The sequence below is a fragment of the Canis lupus genome, chromosome 31, assembly GCF_011100685.1.
Source record: "Canis lupus familiaris isolate Mischka breed German Shepherd chromosome 31, alternate assembly UU_Cfam_GSD_1.0, whole genome shotgun sequence".
NCBI classification, from domain to species: Eukaryota; Metazoa; Chordata; class Mammalia; order Carnivora; family Canidae; genus Canis; species Canis lupus.
In genome coordinates this window covers 9,690,785-9,709,365 of record NC_049252.1, presented here as the reverse complement: position 1 = coordinate 9,709,365, position 18,581 = coordinate 9,690,785, and the positions used below count along the sequence as shown (strand labels likewise).

Sequence of the window (18,581 nt, the reverse complement as noted above, 5' to 3'; positions counted from 1 at the left end):
CTTGATTGACCCTTAGGCTATAGTTTGCTGTTCCCTTGATCTAGAGTCACAGAGGCAAGTCACGTGAATCAATATGGTGCAATGGGAGGTGGAAAGGAATCGGATTAAGTACCTGGGTTTTTGTCCTGGCTGGACAGCTTGTTAGTCCTCTGGCTTTGAGTAAGCGTCCACCTCACAATGCTTTACTGTTTCAACCAATGAAATGAAGGTGTTGAAAGAAATGAACATCAAATTCTCTTCTTGCAATAAATTTTGTTTTATTACCTTTCAAAACTAAAATGGATACCTATAAAGGAGGAAAAAAAAAACATTTGATTTCAATTAGAGTTCATGATTTCAGTTCTATTCTTTGCAAAAATCTCTTCTTAAGACAAAAATGTTTTTACACCCCTTGTGTGTAGAAGTTAGTGCTTTATGCCCTTTAGGAAATTGGTGTCACCATGATTTCAATGATGCCTTTCCAGAAAAGCCCTGAAATGATCAATCTCAACTGCCATGAGCAAGGCTACAATATGGCCCGACAAGATGTTAGTAGTTTATTTCTAAATAAAAGCCATTCTTAAGTGATGGGTGAAAATTCTTATGCATAACAGTCAATCTCATTCGTTCCAGTTTAGATTTCTTTGAGGGCCAGGTGTGTTGAGGGTTAGCTTTGTAATGAAGCATGGGCTTCTTGTTGAAACAGCTCTCTCTGCAATGCTCTAGGGCAACCATGATGCAGATTCTGACTTATTTAACTATTCTTCAGGATGATTTCAATTTTATATATTTAGCAAGGAACTTTTCCCAAGGTATTTTTTTCCTCTCTTCCAGAGACAACGTCTGTAAGGTTTATCATTACCTTAAAATGTTAATTCTATAAAATATATGACATTTTTAAATAGCAAATCAAAAAATATTAAACTGATTTAAGTTGTGTTTCTGAAGGTAGTTGCAATAATATTGCCCCTTCTACTCCCACGTGAAGCTTTGGAATCTATTTTGCCTTCCCCTTGAATCTACTCTAGTAAATTGGTGTTGACCAATAGAATTAAGTGAAACTGATACTGTAACTTTTGAGGTCAAGCCTTTTCTGCAGCTTTCAATTTCTCTCTTTAGGAGTCCTTATCTGACAGGGGAAAAGGTACAGCTACTTTATTGAAGAGATGACATTGAGAAAGAAAGAGATGCCCAGGTGGCCTCCACCTGTTCTAACCATTGAACCAGAGACACCATGCAGGTGAATAAATTCATCCTGGGCATTTCAGTTCCTGCTAGCCCAGTGCCCCAAACTAACCCAATTTCTAGCTGATAATATTTCTAAATGCAGCCAAATGAGTAACCTCAGGAAATGTCATAAGAAATGCCCAGTCAGGGGATCCCTGGGTGGCTCAGAGGTTTAGCGTCTGCCTTCAGTCCAGGGTGTGATCCTGGGGACCCGGGATTGAGTCCCATGTCGGGCTCCCTGTATGGAGCCCGCTTCTCTCACTGCCTGTGTCTCTGCCTCTCTCTCTCTCTCTCTCTCTCTCTCTGTGTGTCTCTCATGAATAAATAAATAAAATCTTAAAAAAAAAAAAAAAAAGAAAGAAATGCCCAGTCAAGTACACCTGGCCTGTGAATTCCCGACTCACAGAATCTGAGCAAATACAATGATTCTGATTTTAAGCCATCAAGTATTAGGACAGTTTGTTGAGCAACAATAGATAAGTTAAATGAACTTTATTCCAATTAAATTTCATAATGATCAATTATATCACCAATTACACTTCAGGTAACTGTACACAGCTTATCAGTAGGTAGCTGCTCTATGGTAAAACATGCTGAAATCAGTAATCTCACTATATGTCTTCTGCATTTTAAATAGTCGTTGTTCTTTAGGCAATATTTCTTGCTGGCTAAAATAATTAAAAGATGCAATGCAACTCACAATGAAGTAGCATATATAAAATTTAAAATTGAATTTAAAATTCTTAAATTTAAAATTATCTACAATAAATTTAACATGAATTAATTCTGGTTTATTATTATCAGAATTAGCTATTTTATCATAATGCCAATAAAAATGGAGTTATATTGTTCTGCAGAATGTGTTTATTCTATATGAACATAAATATATTTTAAAACTTTTTAAAGTATAAATATATTTATTTTTAAAATAACTGGAAATAAATATATGTTTAAAATAGCTGGTAAATCACAGAAAGATGGAGATTTATTTAATTCATATGTCATTGTAATTAAAAGATTTTTTCTTAATGTTGTGGTAAAGTTGCACTATATAAAACTATGGATGATGGCATGATACACATGAGTTTCATTATGATCATATAGCTTATTTGAAATTGGCCTAATGTTTTCTCGATGCTCCTTCTTCATGACAAAAAAAAAAAAGAGTAACTACTTAAATGGTGACACAAATTGATGTTAATAAGTTAGTACATTCATATAAGAACTCCCAATTTTACTGCTAAAAGCACACCATTATATGCAGCATTATGTAGTTTAAAAGGCACACAGATAAGTGCCTGTATTCAAATCCATTTCTGTGCCCTTTGTATTCTTATCTTTCCCGGGCCAGCAGACAATCCGGCTTTTCACTAACCTTTGGCACTCCACCATCAGCAATAAACTGTGCTCCTTCCTAGTCCCTGAGCTTCCCTAATTAGCATCACCTGTGGTATGTTCCATTTGAGCCCCCCCATCAGCGGCATACACCTGCTTTGGTGCCTGCAGGTAGAACAAGGCTCAGTGTTTCAGGGCTCTGGGGAGTCCATCTGCATGCCCTAAAACCCTAACTAAACGAACCTATCATCTTCAACGAGTTTACTGTAGTCTCTAATCCTGGCAATTGTGCCTCAATGAGGTAGAAGTAAAGTGATAAACAAGAACCTGAATGGATCCACAATACCGTGGCCCAACAAATTAAGTAGAACATTTTCCCTTTGTTTTCAAAATGAAAAATACTTGTTTTTACCTAGCAAATTATGTAAAATATTTTCTATTATTTTCCAGAGGAAATATTGTTTGTTTTTGCATTTATGGTTTCTCTAAGCCTTCTTTCATAAGTCATGTAAGTTGTAACTTAAATGTAATCATTTAAATCTTTTTTTTGATCACAATATATTTTTAAGCATACATTTTGAAGCACAGCTTCCAAAATATTCAAGGTCCTGTTTTCCCTTAAAATATTTTAATGATATAAAGCATCTCACATGAATGTTAGTTAGATGGGTAAAATTGACACATTTAAAACATTTAAAATAAAAAATATATAGGAATGAATCATAAAAAATTTAATGAATGTCTTTCACTGAACAATGGATGAAATGTAGGTTGTTAAACCAAAGGAATTTTAAAAGGCTTAATTTGTGTTCTTCTCACGAACTCACACTTTTCTTTCTTCATACCTTTTTTCTTTGCCAAGGAGAATTGGCTGTGACACTTAATGGGTATATTTTGTTAAAGCTAAGTTCTTTTAATGTCAAGCTATTATATCTTCTACATACAGGAGAGAAATGGTGCCAAGATTTCTAACAAGTAGGTACACATTCGTCTTTAAACAGAAAGGCACTAAAAAAGCTTTGTGTTGGTAGATTGATGTGTTGAAAGATATGCAAGTCAATTCTGAATCTATTAGACTAAAGGCTGTTTTTGAGAAAAAGAAAAAGCCTATAGATTAATACTCATGCTAAAAACAAGTGTCTGATCTCCTTGCCCAATTCGTAATAAATAACACATATCTTTACTTGGACTAGAAAAGTAGGGTAGAAATTTGCTTTGTTGTACAAAGTTTTACTAAAGAATCAGAATATCATATCTATTTTGGTTTATAATTTTTTAAGTAAAAGTAAAAAAGAAAAAGTAAATACAATTTTAGTCTTCAATGAATTCCATTTGCAATGACCTACATGTGTAAGAAAGGAATAGCCATCATAACTTAATACTTACCTAGTTTTGATTTCCCATTTCATGCTCAGAATGAAAGATTGTTATATATGAATCACACACTCTTTATCTTACATATGAGAAACTGAGACCCCGAAAATGACTTGTCTGGGATTGCACCATGATTAGTGATTAAACTCCAGTGTCTTGATCCTTAGCATAGTGCTGTTTCCACTGCAATATTCCACATTTCTTCACTGATTTTGAGTCTCTGAATGTCAAGTGAAAAAGAGATGAATTTTAATAAATAAGTCTAAATTAAAGTGATCAAGTATATAACTTCGCAGTCTCTCTTACAAAGTGGGCTGGAAACATCTCAAGAGTTCTAGATTATGAAGCCATGCCACCATAGTTATAAAGGTGGTAGGTAGTTCCTGTAATGTAGGTCATTTTCATCACCAATGGTCATCCTCCTATTTAGAAGTATTTCAGATAAAGAAATAGACTACTTAGACAAGGCTCTAGGTCTATAAAGTAGCAGAAGGAAAAGAAAATAGAATACATAAACAGAGAAGTTTGCACAGGTTGTAGCACTACATTTGAATCAGAATACTGACAATAATAAGGTCAACCAAAGTTCTCCCTTGTTATCTATGAATGCAGCATTGAGTAGCACTTTTCAAAATATGCTTTGCGGAATGTAAGTTTCTTAGAATATGAATAGGTTTTAAGTGAAAACAAAGGTTTTCAAATTCAAATATACTAGAGAAAAATTGCATACAATATCCCTTTCTTGGTATTTACAATGCATGTGAGGATACGAAAAGCTCTGCAAAGTTGTATACTACAGATACCTATTTAACTATCTTACCAAGTACTTTTTTTTTTTTTTTTATTTATTCATGATAGGCACACAGTGAGAGAGAGAGAGGCAGAGACACAGGCAGAGACACAGGCAGAGGGAGAAGCAGGCTCCATGCACCGGGAGCCCGCGGTGGGATCCGATCCCGTGTCTCCAGGATCGCGCCCTGGGCCAAAGGCAGGCGCCAAACCGCTGCACCACCCAGGGATCCCTTACCAAGTACTTCTCAAACTTACCTTAATACAGAACTTTTTTCAAATGATAACATTTTATAGAACACAACGGGAAACACTGATTGAGCGTATACTTATGTCCCAAAAAGCCAAAGCAAGGAATTCTATTGTCCATTCTCAAGCAGAAGAAATGTTATTTTTAATCTTTCCTGAGAAAATGAGATACACAAAATATCATTTCATGATCAACATCTTTCCTTTCCATCTGCTTTCCTTTTCTAAGCCCTCTCAAAATTAAAAACCCACAAGAGATTAAAAAACAAACAAACCCCATAACGTTTAATGTGGCTACTTCAGTAGGTGAAAAATGAGAGATACGTCTTTTCATTTGCTTACAAAGGTCACTGCATCTGTCATGAGGGCCAATCACTTTAGGTAAGATTATGGATTACTCCCTATCCCTAACACGTACACACACACACATACACACACACACACACGAATCTATTTTATGGCTATATATAATAAGTATGTCAGGGCTATATGGAGCTGAGTGCCGAGAATTCTGTATGGCTACTTTTTATGAGTTCGACTTCATTTTTTTGCCCTTGTCCCCTTTAGCAACGGAAGTAGAAAAGCAGGCTTCCTGCATAAAAGTTATGAATAAGCAAACCCGCAGAGTCCCCTGTGGAGCAGAAATTTTTAAATGTAAAAGATAAAGAAGAACTTGGCAAAAGCAATCTGTGAATTGACTTTAAGAACCCTCCAAGGAGTTTTTCTAGGTAGTTGCTAGTAATTCAGAGGAACTGCTAATAACCACTTATTCCCTGCTGATATGAGGTCTTAGCTGCTAAGGTCCTATCAGGACGGAAGCATTTAGCCTTATTCTGTACAGAGCAGATTTCCCTTAGATTATGTAAGAATGTGTAAAATATGGTGAGTTAGGATTTTTCTTTCCTATGCAAGCTGCACAGGACAAGGATGGGAGTGAATATGTCTGCTCATGTAGTCTAGAGATTCAAGGCTCCTTTTGTGAACTGATGATGGCAGAATGAGGAGAAGAGCTAAAATTTGCTGGGTTTTGTTTTACTTGCTAACTTTGTCAGTTCAAATTTAACATTGACTTCTAAACGGATGGGGATGTTCCTAGAAAGGTGATTTAACCAAGTATTGCTGAACAATTTAGCATTGCGTTAGTATTGACTTACAAGCTTTAGAGTAAATCAAATCTCAGTGATAAAACTGTAAATGGCTTCCCTCTGTCTTCAAATATGTATATATATATTTACATTCTCAACAATTCACTGAGCATAGACCTACAGCTTTGTTTAATGCAAAGTCTGGCCATGTGGAAAATATGGGCACTGAAGTGGAGAATATTTTCTCATTCTTCTATGCTAGTGTTGCCCTTTCCTGTCAAGATACACATGCACGTGTCCACAATAGGAGCGATATTTACAAGCTGTATTTTACATAATTCCAGGGAATGACTATCTACTCCTCCACCGAAGAGAATTCCCTTGGCACTCCTGCTTGCCATTCTAGCCTGCTGGTTCGTTTGTTCTATTGTATATCCTGCAGAGTGATGCATTGCAGCATCTTTGCCGGTTGTAGCTGAAGTGGAGTCATCCATCATCCCAATCACTGGAACTGAGGACCTTATGGACTGGGAGTAAATTATGAAGCTATGAGGAAGGTGATCATTTTTGCAGAAACAGCTATTTTATGTTCCTGTTCTCTCTACCATCCTTTCTTTCCTGTGTGGGATAATGAAAGAGCAAAAGCCACAGGACCGGTTTGTGTCCTACAGGATTCATACTGAAAGAAGAAAATACAATCAATAAAAATGCACTTAACAAGCCTAAGATTGACTGGTCTTTTTCTTGTTTATTTTGAATTTCAGATGTGATTTTCTGTTGACCTGCTGTTAATGCCATATAGCTGTAGATTTCCCAGATTTAAGTGTGTTATAAATGGATAAACTTCACCACATGGGATGATTTAAACTGATTTGAGATCCAGTCTGGGCACTACAAAGGGAAAGTTGTCAATTATCCTAGTAAATTTCAGCCATGTGGAGTCAAACTAGATAAGTTATTCTTCTCCTACACTCTCTCCCCTACTTTCCGCAGGTGGAAGCATCAATTAATGGCTGAAAACTTGCCATTTTGCTTCAAGTAATTTACACAAGTCTTTATTTTATTCTAGTAAATTTAGAATCAGTTTAACCTTCAAAATATGGAAAAAATGTTTAAATTACTTCAAGAAAATTGAATAACTTCCCAAATATTATTAAGGGAAATTGAAGATAATTATAATATCTTAAAATTGAAGTAGTTCTAATACATGACTAATTTTACTGAACATTTTTTCCTCCAATTATTCTGCAGTTATATAGTTTTATCTTCTAAAATCCACCAGTATTGATCTGCTTTGATTTATTTTTGTTGCATATGTATTGACTATTTTCTAATGGAAGAGTGTTATATTGCTATTATGGATACTTACTATTTCTTTCATAAAAGATTTTAAATCTAAGAAGTGATTATTAAAGAGAGCTAAATAGCCTCACTTGGTAGGTGGATTTTAATGTAAATAATGTGATAACACTTCAATGTAGTTGCTTTAAAATGGCTTAACTAGTAGAACATGTCATATTTAAATCTAAATTAATATTTTATTTTGGAAGGTGCATTTTTTATGGATAATAAGACATTAAAGGAAACATTCTAACTAAAAATTAAATACTGGGAAAAAACTAAACCTCAGTTACATCTGGTTGCTATATGAGAGATAAATATTTAAAACAAATTATACTATGTGTGGTATTTTTGAAACAAATATTTACCTTTTATTTAGGATGACCACATACATACTTTTTGTACCATAGCTACTGAATGTTTATGCAAAATGCCAACAGATGCAGTAGCAATCAAGTCTAATGGAAATGAAAGTTAGAAAAGAAATTAAACTTTCTTTGAAGGGGGGGTTGTTTTTCATATGAAGTGTAGCAAAGCAAGCTAATTTTACCATGTTTAAATGCAAATTTTATTGAGACACATCAAAGGCAATGAAAGGCAGACATAATGGTTTCGTTCTATTTTAAACTACCTTATTGGCTTCAGCTGCTCTTTTTGAATGACACCAGTCTCTTACACTTTATTGATAATAGTTTACACCCAATCTTTCACCAAGGAAGAGAAAGTTCATTAACCTGAAGAATCAACCCTTCCATAACCTTTTTTTTTTTTTTTTTTTTTTTTGGCCAGGTAGTAAAATAATGAAAGAGAGACTCTGTTAAAAAAAAAAGTCTTTTTCTATAGTTTTAGTTTAAAAAATGGAAAATTTGAGAGTTTTACAGGAATTACAGAAGCACCAACTAAACATAGTTCCTGAGATACTCTTAAGTGTTACATCCATAATTTTCAGTTGGGTGTGGAGCGCTGTCCATCTAAGGGTAATTCAGATAGGGTGCTTTTAAAATTTGCACAATAAGCCAAAATCAGGCCCTAGATGGACAAGGTTCTAGAATTTCACATGTCCTTGTAATAAAATATTGTGACTCTTATTTCAAAGAGATTTATAGGGTTGTGTGTAACTTAGGTTGCTCAAATTTCACATGAACATCCAAAACCAGATTAAATTCATATGGTTTTCTGTATGGGATGAAAAACAGCTTTGGATGTACCACCTTCTTGTATCTGATTTTACTAAAAGCTAAGTCACATAATCCATAGTTAGTGGCCTCTGACGCTTAGGAAGCTTCTTTACTGTTCTTTGTAAGACAGTTTCCAGGTCCATGGTATAATTTAAAACAATTTATGTAATCGACAGAGAAAGAAATTCCCATGTCATATCTTAGACAACGATTTGGCTGACAAGCACTCTAACATGACTGAATTCTACAATTTGTTGTTGAGCTAGTTCGAACTAAGGAGGCAAGTATGTCTAATCCTTGGCATACATATATTTCAAAAATATGGTATTACAAAGTACTGCACCTTAATTAAACAATGTAATATTATTAAATATTACTAGTTTTGAGCCCTATCTTTAACTTAGAAAGTAATTCCCACATATAAACTAAAATAACTACTTAAAAAAGTTATAGAAACATGACAATATATACATCATGCTTACCTCAGAAGCAAGCAAACAAAAAAATACCATTGCTCAGTGTTATTTGACTTACCATTTCCTGCTTAAAATTCAGAAGTTTCACTTAGTAGGTTTCTGTGCTCAGTATTTTTATAATGTAACACAACTGTTTTGATATAAATCACAAAAGCATACATGGCTCTTCTTTCATCAATCCACTTGAAAATGTCTTCACCAAAATAGCCTTTAACTGTTCCAAAACTTGATTTCATATACCCAAGAGGAACCCCATTTTCTATCTGAAGAACATCGGGATTATTATTTCATAGGAAAGCAATCATTACGGTGCCTGTAGCACCTGTGACTGATTTTCTGCGTTTACATGTTCCTACACATCGTTAATCCTTCCCTTGTGTACTGCAAGGCATATGGCATTAGTCAGTAGTGAATTAAAGATCTTCTGTTTGCTTCAAAGATAACTTTAAGGCCCTATATTCATGATGTAAGTGCATGATTATTCATTTTTAAAGCCTGCTGTGTAATTTACCTAAGGTTGTTTTTTAAATTAAAACATTAAAATACATAGAACAAAAGATAGAAAATAAAGTTAACTCTTACACAGCTGTACAATAACAAATGATTTCCACCTTCTGTTTTAGAAATGATGCCATCCAAATAACAGAAAAACAATGTCAGAAATCTAAGAATACCTTTAGAACAGCTATGGATAATTCAGAAGTTTTCAAATACTCTGTTCAGTAGTATGCAAAAAATTCTCATTCTGATGCCAGTAATACACAGTGCTATGGAATCCCAAGCTAAGCTTTCCTCTGGATATTTCTTGATCTTTTTATGTGGTTGTTTAGCTCTCTTACTTTTTATCTGCCTCAACTCTGGTGAAACATAGAATAAATCTGTCTGGAGTATCAGGCAAATGACTTCTTGGTACTTCTTTATTTTCATTTCTTTGCAGTGATTTTTATAGCTCATGGGGCTGGAACCGATGTTAAGACATGGTCAGCTGTTTTCATCTGCTTGTAGCAGGAAGGGCCAGAAGGCATATTGAGGATAGCCAAAGAATGCAACGTTTAAGAGTTCAGGGTAGAAAATCAGATTAGGAGCTATAAAAAGATCAAGAGACCAGTGTTCTTGTGTGTTAAAATACGGGTGGAGAAACCATTAGAATTTAAGGTCTATGAAGGCAGGAATTTCTGTCCTGTTCACTGCCATAACCAGAATAGAACATAGTAGGCACCCAATGGATATTTGTTTAATGAATCAATAAAATGCACAACACAAAAGCAAACAAAAGATATAGCAGATAGTACCATAGAAAATGAGGTAAGAGAAGAAAGGCCACTCAGTAGAAATAAAACTGATCAATGAAATATACAGGAAGCAGGTATACAGACAGGAATCCGGAAAATGCCAACAGATGAGAGCAAGGCAGGCAAAAAAAACCCTTTATAATGATGATGACTTTTTGAGCACTTGCTATTGCTTTATGTGGTTTTTGTTTTTTAAAGATTCTATTTATTTGACAGAGAGAGAGAGAAAAAGAGAAAACCAGCAGGGAGGGTGGCAGGCAAAGGGAGAAGCAAGCTCCCCACTGAGCAGGGAGCCCAACTCCTGGATTGATCCCAGGGTTCTGGGATCATGACCTGAGCCGAAGGCAGACAATTAACTGACTGAGCCCCCCAGGTGCACCTAAGTGTTTTACATAGATCACCTCTCTTTGTCCCTGATAGTACAGACAGGAAAATAAGTCACGAGGTCTCGATTTTAGAAGATGGTAAACATCACATCAGAATCCAGGGTTTCTGCCCCTGAACACTGCTGTACTGCCTCCTTTTGGATTCTCTAAAGATCATGAATATTAAATAGGCCCTGGAAGAGCAAGCAGAACAATGGATGCACAAAACTAGAAAGAGAACTTGATTTTGAGCCAAACATTTAGGCTGGCCAGGAAAATTTATAAATTGGATTACTGTTTGGAGTTAAGCTGACCCAGGACTTGATGTTAGGATGACATGGAAGCACATCACAAGGTATGAGCAGATTAGGAAAAGGGTTTGTTTTTGCCTTTTATGGCATGCATCATCCATTTCAGTTTTCTTAGTCGAAGGATTTCCAATATATTTTTTAGCATCAAAACATTTTATGGATTTCCAAAGATCAGTATTTATATTTTAGTACTTGACCTGCTGATTGGTGAAATATATATATATATATATATATATATACTCTTCTAAAAATAGTGTTTTCCTGCACATTTGAATTTTAATCTTTCTTTTTTTTAAATTTTTTTTAATTTTAATCTTTCTAAGAGAGCATCTGCATAATTTGAAAAATGGAAAGCCATCCATTTAAAACATATTCTTTATACAATTCACAGGTATACTGTTGAAGCATTTGGATTGTTAAACTGTTGGATGAAATAAGATGGCCACCGAAATTTATCTAAAGAGTAGATTCTAAGCTATTAGGTTTACTACAATTTATTAAGATCTTAATTGTTATTTACTTGTATTAATTAGAGCAGGTTTTCTCAACCTTGACACTACAGATATTTTGAGCAGGACAATTCTATGTTTTGGGGACATTGCATTATAGGATGTTTAACAGCATTCCTGGCCTCTACCTATTAGATGCCATGAGCAACCACCCTTAAAAATAAGGTGCTTACTGCTGAGGATTTACCCCAAAGACACAGATGCAGTGAAACAGCAGGACACCTGCATCTCAATGTTTCTAGCAGCAATGTCCACAATAGCCAAACTGTGGAAGGAGCTTCAGTGTCCACTGAAAGATGAATGGATAAAGAAGATGTGGTATACGTATACAATGGAATCTTACTCAGCCATTAGAAACAACAAATACCCACCATTTGCTTTCATGTGAGTAGAACTGGAGGGTATTATACTGAGTGAAGTAAGTCAGTCGGAGAAGTAAAAATATTATATGGTCTCATTTATTTGGGGAATATAAAAAATAGTGAAAGGGAATAAGAGGGAAAAGGAGAGAAAATGAATAGGAAATATCAGTGAGGGTGACTAAACATGAGAGACTCCTAACTCTGGGAAATGAACAAGGAGTAATGGAAAGGGAGGTGGGCGGGGGAATGGGGTGACTGGGTGACAGGCACTGAGGTGGGCACTTGACGGGATGAGCACTAGGTTACATAGCATTATGCTATATGTTGGCAAATCAAACTCCAATAAAAACATATACAAAAAAAATAAGGTGCTTAGCGTGTAAAATTAATGCCCTCTCAGGTCACATACTACCTTACTCTGGTCTGAGACCTGGTACATGTTGTCAAATGTCTTCTTGGAGACATGGTGGGAAAATTCTACTCAATGAAATACCAAGTTAGAGGACTACCAATGGTTTTAACAAGTCCATTACAAAATGTATAAAAGGGCTCAATAATAAATAAGATCATTCTCATTCAAATAATAGGTTAAATATGTAGAGGTTTTTTCCTACTTGACCATTCAGGGACTGTTGGAAGAGGTCATCCAAAGGACACGACTGTCTGTTGCCCAGTGAGCTGGACTCAGGCAATTGGAGTGGTTACTTGTTCTCTCCTCTGTCCTAGGAACATCCGTTCCACACACCATTTCCACAGTAGGAGCCATTTCAAAGATGCCTCCTTGAGAAAGTAATGTTACTGAGGCCACCTGAACCGAATATGTCACTGAACCCTGTTAAGGTCTCTATAAAAACTCTGAAGATTTGGGCAGGCATGTGGGAAGATGGACTCATCTTACCACTGCCCAAGGCAAGCCTCATATGTAAGTAACTTCCCTTGCTTACTGAAATTGCCACCCACCAGTCGGGAGTGGCCTGCCTCTTCTTTGGTCTCTCCTAATGCTCCATGTGTGAGAGACCGTTTCATATTTCATCTGGGAAACTCCCAAGGTGGTGAACTAACAGGGACCCAGGTTCTTTCTACACTGAGCCTTCACCATCTTCTAAAGCCTCTTATTTTCTGTGACCAGTTGGTAGCAGGGGAAGAGAATGTGGAAAAGGTGAACACACTTCTTAAAAGCTGCATCCCAGATGTATGATACTTGGTCTCATACCCCATTGGCTAGAACTCAGTCACATGCCTATGCCAAAGAAATCTGAGAAATGTCATCTGTGTGTCCCGTATAAACAGGAAACATATAGTTAATGAGCAGCTTGTACATACACCCTAGAGAACAGAGAGGCAATGTTTTTGACGGAAAAAAGAGAGAGAAAAAAAGAAGGACATACCCCTCCAAAACTTGTACTAATTCAAATCACATTGACAAAAAAGTGAATAAATAAACTGGGACAAATTCACACAATTGGATACAATGCAATCATAAAAAGAAAGAAACTACAGCTAGTCATGACTGCAGGAATGAACCTTTGGAAATATATCAGGGCAACATAACAAGTCCTGGAAGATGACACATACTATTACAGATAACTATAGAACTTCAAAACAAACAAAACACAACAATAAAACATATGTCAGGCACATGATAAAACTAGAAAACCTAGAAAGTGGTAAAACGGGATGAAAAATAGTGGAGACACAATGAGAGTGGAATAAGAGAATGGCACAAAAGTAGATGCAAGTTATTGGAAATGGCCTAGTTTGGGGGTTGGGTGGTGGGTTCAGTGCTACTGTTCATATTTTTATTCTTTATAACTTACATATAATATTGTTAACATATTTAATAATGTATTACACTATAAAATATTGAAGCAAAAAAAGATCAAACTAGAACAAGCACATTAGAATTTGTTTATTATTGAACATTATGTACTTACTGAGCATTTGCTATTGGCAAATTTAACCAAATTGTTAAAGCTTTAGGACTCGCCCTGCTAGTTATTTTAGAAATCTTGAAGCAGGATGAAGCAGCTAATTAGACTGCTGTGAATTTCTGGTATTATATTTCATTTTTGCTTTAATTACTGTTATTTTGTGATTTATTTTGATTACAACACATTAGTTTTAGTATTAAGATTTATTAGTACACTATTTTGAATGACTTGGAAGAAATTGTTTTTCATTCTATTATGCATTTGGAAATGTAATTTTATTATTTCAAGGAAGAGATTTTTTTTCAATATTTTAAATGTTTAATGGAATTGAAGAGCAAGTAAGAGAAAAATATACAGAAATATGTTTTTTTTTAAAAGATTTATTTATTTATTTATGAGAGACAGAGAGAGAGAGGCAGAGACACAGGAGGAGGGAGAAACAGGCTCCATGCCGGGAGCCCGATGCAGGACTCCATCCCAGGACTCCAGGATCGCGCCCTAGGCCAATGGCAGGCGCCAAACCGCTGAGCCACCCAGGGATCCCCAGAAATATGTTTATAGTAAACTATTAATATATTTTTTTAGATGGATAATATTTAAAAGAAAATTTTAAAAACCCTCTTTGGAGCATATTGATAAAAAGTTTGTATACTGTAGAGTTAATTCATATTGGAATAGAAATACCTAGAAATAATGTTTGGAATCATAGAGAAAGGCAGCAATTTATCAAAATCAATGTTGGCCTGTGGGCCAGTTAGTGGACAGATCTTTATTTATTTATTTTAAAGATTTCATTTATTCATGAGATAGAGAGAGAGAGAGAGAGAGGCAGAGACACAGGCAGAGGGAGAAGCAGGCTCCATGCAGGGAGCCTGATGTGGAACTTGATCCAGGGACTTCAGGATCAGGCCCTGGGCTGAAGGCAAGCACTAAACCGCTGAGCCACCCAGACGTCCCTGGACAGATCTTTATTATATTCAAATACCCTCCTGTGTACTCAACTTAGAGTCACAAAATCAGAAGATGTCTAAACTTAGGACTCCTGCTACCACCTCAGAGTCCACCCCCCCGCCCCCCCAATCTATGTAGTTTTTAGCCTTCTGTCTGAGACAATCTAATTGAGGATCACAGAAACTGAGAAAATGATGGGGACAGGCAGAAAGGAAAAAAAGAAATTCATTTAAACTTCTTTTTCCCTTTTCTTTTCTAATATCATAGGAATGTGTCTAGGTACCCATTTAAAGTGCAACAACAAAGAAAGAGTTCATACTCTAGTTAGTAATGGGTGATTGATGAGACTATATTGGAGAACTACTATTTTTAAAGATTTCTTTATTTATTTGAGAGAGAGACAGAGACAGAGACAGAGCCAGTAAAGGGAAGGGCAGAGGAAGAGAATCTTTAAGCAGACTCCCCACTGGAACATAGAACCTGTCCTGGCTCCCAACACAGGGCTTGATCTCCACCCATGAGATCATGACCTGAGCAAGAAACCAAGAGTGGGACACTCAATGGACTGAGACACCCAGGCACCCCAGTGAGAAGTATTCTTTAAAAAGATTTAACATGCTCATTTATACTCCCATTTATATTTAGTTATCATTTAGATGTGAGCATTCATAGAGATGCATATTGTTTAAACATCTTGTTTTGGCAAAAGTACATAAAAAAAATCTCAAGCAAATAAATTTGCTTGGGGATGGTCATGATATTTTGACAAGTTTAGGATGGATAAATATAAAACTGACGCAAAAACTATGATAGACATTGGTGTTTGCTTCATTATTGTCATGGAAATTTTGTATAAAAATACATTTGACAAGCTTTGTTATGTTTGGTGCAATTGAAAAAGTTGTTTGTGTAATTCCTTTGATGATTAACTGACTGGAGTTTTAATGATGCCATTGAAGAGGAAAACAATGAGGCGTCATTCCTAACAACTGGTACCCGCAGCATAGAAAATGATTTTCACATTTGGCAAATTTACCTTGAATACAGCTGTTGGATGAACATAAAATTTGAGTAGTTGGAAGAAAAATGAGATATGGAGCCTGGCACTTATAATGAATTATCAAATGTGAGTAATTGTACTTAGTTGAACCAAAACACTGAACTTTTTGAAGCTGACTCATCACTTTAATAATTTCTTTTTTAAAGCTATTTTATGCCTAATAAATCCATAAAACATCAAAGTGCTATGAAATATGATCAGTGCTAGTTCTTTCATTATATGGGGAAGGAGTGAGCTTTAAAGTAAATTTTCCCAGAAAAAATTTTCTCCATTAACAGGGTGATTACCACACTTTTGATTCTCTCTGCCTGTTCATGATTTGGCTCTATGAGGTAGCAACTGTGTAACTAACTATACAGCAGTTTTTCAAGCAAAATTTCATTCCCAGAAACATGAAATGTGTCATAGAAAAAGAGCCCAAGAACATCAACAGGATGGAGGGTGGATGGAGAAGGAAAATCTTGGGATCCCTGGGTGGCGCAGCGGTTTGGCGCCTGCCTTTGGCCCAGGGCGCGATCCTGGAGACCCGGGATCGAATCCCACGTCGGGCTCCCGGTGCATGGAGCCTGCTTCTCCTTCTGCCTATGTCTCTGCCTCTCTCTCTCTCTCTGTGTGACTATCATAAATAAATAAAAATTAAAAAAAAAAAAAAAAAAGAAGGAAAATCTTGATCTTTACCTTTTCAAACATGCTAGTTGTTCAGGGCCAGGTATCCAGAGCCCAAGATCTGCGAACTTAAACTCAGTTGGCATGACTTTATCAGGGATTATCATGGTGCCATGCTCTATCGTAGCTAGATGGGAAAAATATCACCAATACTTCCTATCATGTCAAAGGAATTTGCAATATTATTACCTTTTTCTAGAAATTAAAAGAAGGCCAATGAGTCTCGTTTGATGTGGGTTTCTAACTTTTATTTCCCCCTTATACCTAGTGTTTATTGGAATAAATATGCTCCATTAAGTTGCAAGAAGGAAAATAAGGAAAATACAGGCTTAGGCCATCCAAACCTTTATAACTTGCTTTCTTGATCAGGAACATTGAGAAACAGTCTGGCACTTAGGGACAAAAATAATGCATAGAAATTGCGATCACTTTGGGTGAATTTAAGATTTAGGGCATCAGTAAACCAGGCTATGAAGCATTTGAGTTTTCAGGGTCCTAAATTAGAAAGTTGTAGTTGATGCTAGGAGTCGGGAGACTACTTGTTGGTAGGCAAAGGTTCAAGAAAATACAAGCCTGTTGAGCCTTGTAAAATTCGTGTTGCATTTTAAGTTTTATTGCGACTGTTTTCATATTTAATTGGTTTTTAAAATATTCTGCATGTTTTAATGCATATTAATTAAATAATACTATAAATATTCTTCAGAAACATGAATTTTTAAGTTCATTGTCCCTAGGATATAGCTAGGTTGGTCCTTTTAGCTGTGATTAATGATTCTCTCTGCTGCATAATATCTCATTACCTGGATATACCACCATTTATTTACCATTCTTCTGTTTATAGATGTTTTAATGTGTTTGGTTGTTTTTCTAATGTGAACAATGTTATTTGAATATTCTCATACTTTTTCCCTGGTTATATTCAGGAGTTTTCCTAGTGCAGTGGCTTTCAATAATGTTTAACCCTGGCACAGAACATGAAATTTATTTTACATAGTAACTAAGTAAACAAAAATTTCCCCAAACAACAAAAATAATTCTTATTTGATTCAGTCTCATATTTTCTACTCTATTCTATTAAATTTATCATTTATCCTACGTTATTTTTAGTTTTTAAACTTCTTGGTCACCTTCTTAGAATCATGACCATAAGATCATGAAAATTAAAGCTCAAGTTCACCTGATTTGGCAAACGAACCCAAGTGAAGACTGGAGTACTATTAAATTAATCTCTTTGAGATTCCTCGTTCACTGAGTCTGGGTCTTAGAGGACTATCTAATTTGTCTGTATGAACCCTTGGTATATCAAAAGCTCTCTTCTCTGCCTTGCCTACTGTCAAGCAGAATGAATTCTTCTCTTGTTCCTCTTCCAGAGTAATACATATCTGGGGGATCTATCCTTCCCTACAATGAAATGGAGAGTTGAGGAAGAGGCTGATGCTCTGAGATTTTAACTGCAACTAGTTATGCAAATTCAAACAGGAGGAAGAAGTAGCATATCTCTGCATTTTTGCCAATCCAGTTTTACCAATAATACATACTACGATTCCTCATTTAGCTTCTCGTGTCTGCTTTCAGTTGGTTGGATTTAAAATAATTACAAATTCCTTGACCTTCCTTTCATGGAAAGTTGGTTCTATATCTATGTATATATATCCAATCTCCTAGGCACTGAGTGGAGAAGTGATGCTGTAAGATTCTGAGGCTACAGCATAACAATGCCACATTCCTTCTGCATTGTTCTCTTTGAACACTTACTCTCCAGATGCTTCCTGGGGATCTCAGAACTCCGTTGTCATGATGAGAGAAAACCTAATCACCAAGGAAGATCATATGAGAATATATAGTTGACAGTACAGCTAAGTCCGGGATTAAGTCCTCTTATCCCAGGCACTAAACATGGGCGTGAAGAAAGCTCCAGAATAATCCAGCACCAGAGTATTTGAGTGACTCCCATCCATTTGAGTCTGCTCAGCTGAGGCTCTCTCCAGGAATTGTGAGAGACCAGACATATTTGCTGGAACCCATCTTAATTCCTGACCCACAGAACTTGTGAACATATTCGATGGTGGTTGTTTTAGGACACTTACCTTAGGGATGGCTT

At 35.9% G+C, this 18,581-nt stretch overlaps 1 long non-coding RNA gene across 2 annotated transcripts in view; it reads right to left on the bottom strand.

Moving 5' to 3' along the window:
• LOC111093521 overlaps window positions 1-18,153 on the bottom strand; it is a 28,715-nt gene extending 10,562 nt beyond the window's left edge. The window contains exons 1-5 of one of the 2 annotated variants that reach the window (XR_005381951.1): window positions 18,019-18,145; window positions 16,493-16,607; window positions 4,963-5,108; window positions 3,928-4,135; window positions 113-286 (exon numbers count right to left, since the gene is read on the bottom strand). This is a non-coding gene — a long non-coding RNA (uncharacterized LOC111093521). Of the gene's footprint in view, window positions 1-112; window positions 287-3,927; window positions 4,136-4,962; window positions 5,109-16,492; window positions 16,608-18,018 lie in introns of both variants that reach the window. The other variant, XR_005381952.1, reaches the window with a different exon arrangement.
• Between the last annotated feature and the right edge of the window lie 428 nt (window positions 18,154-18,581).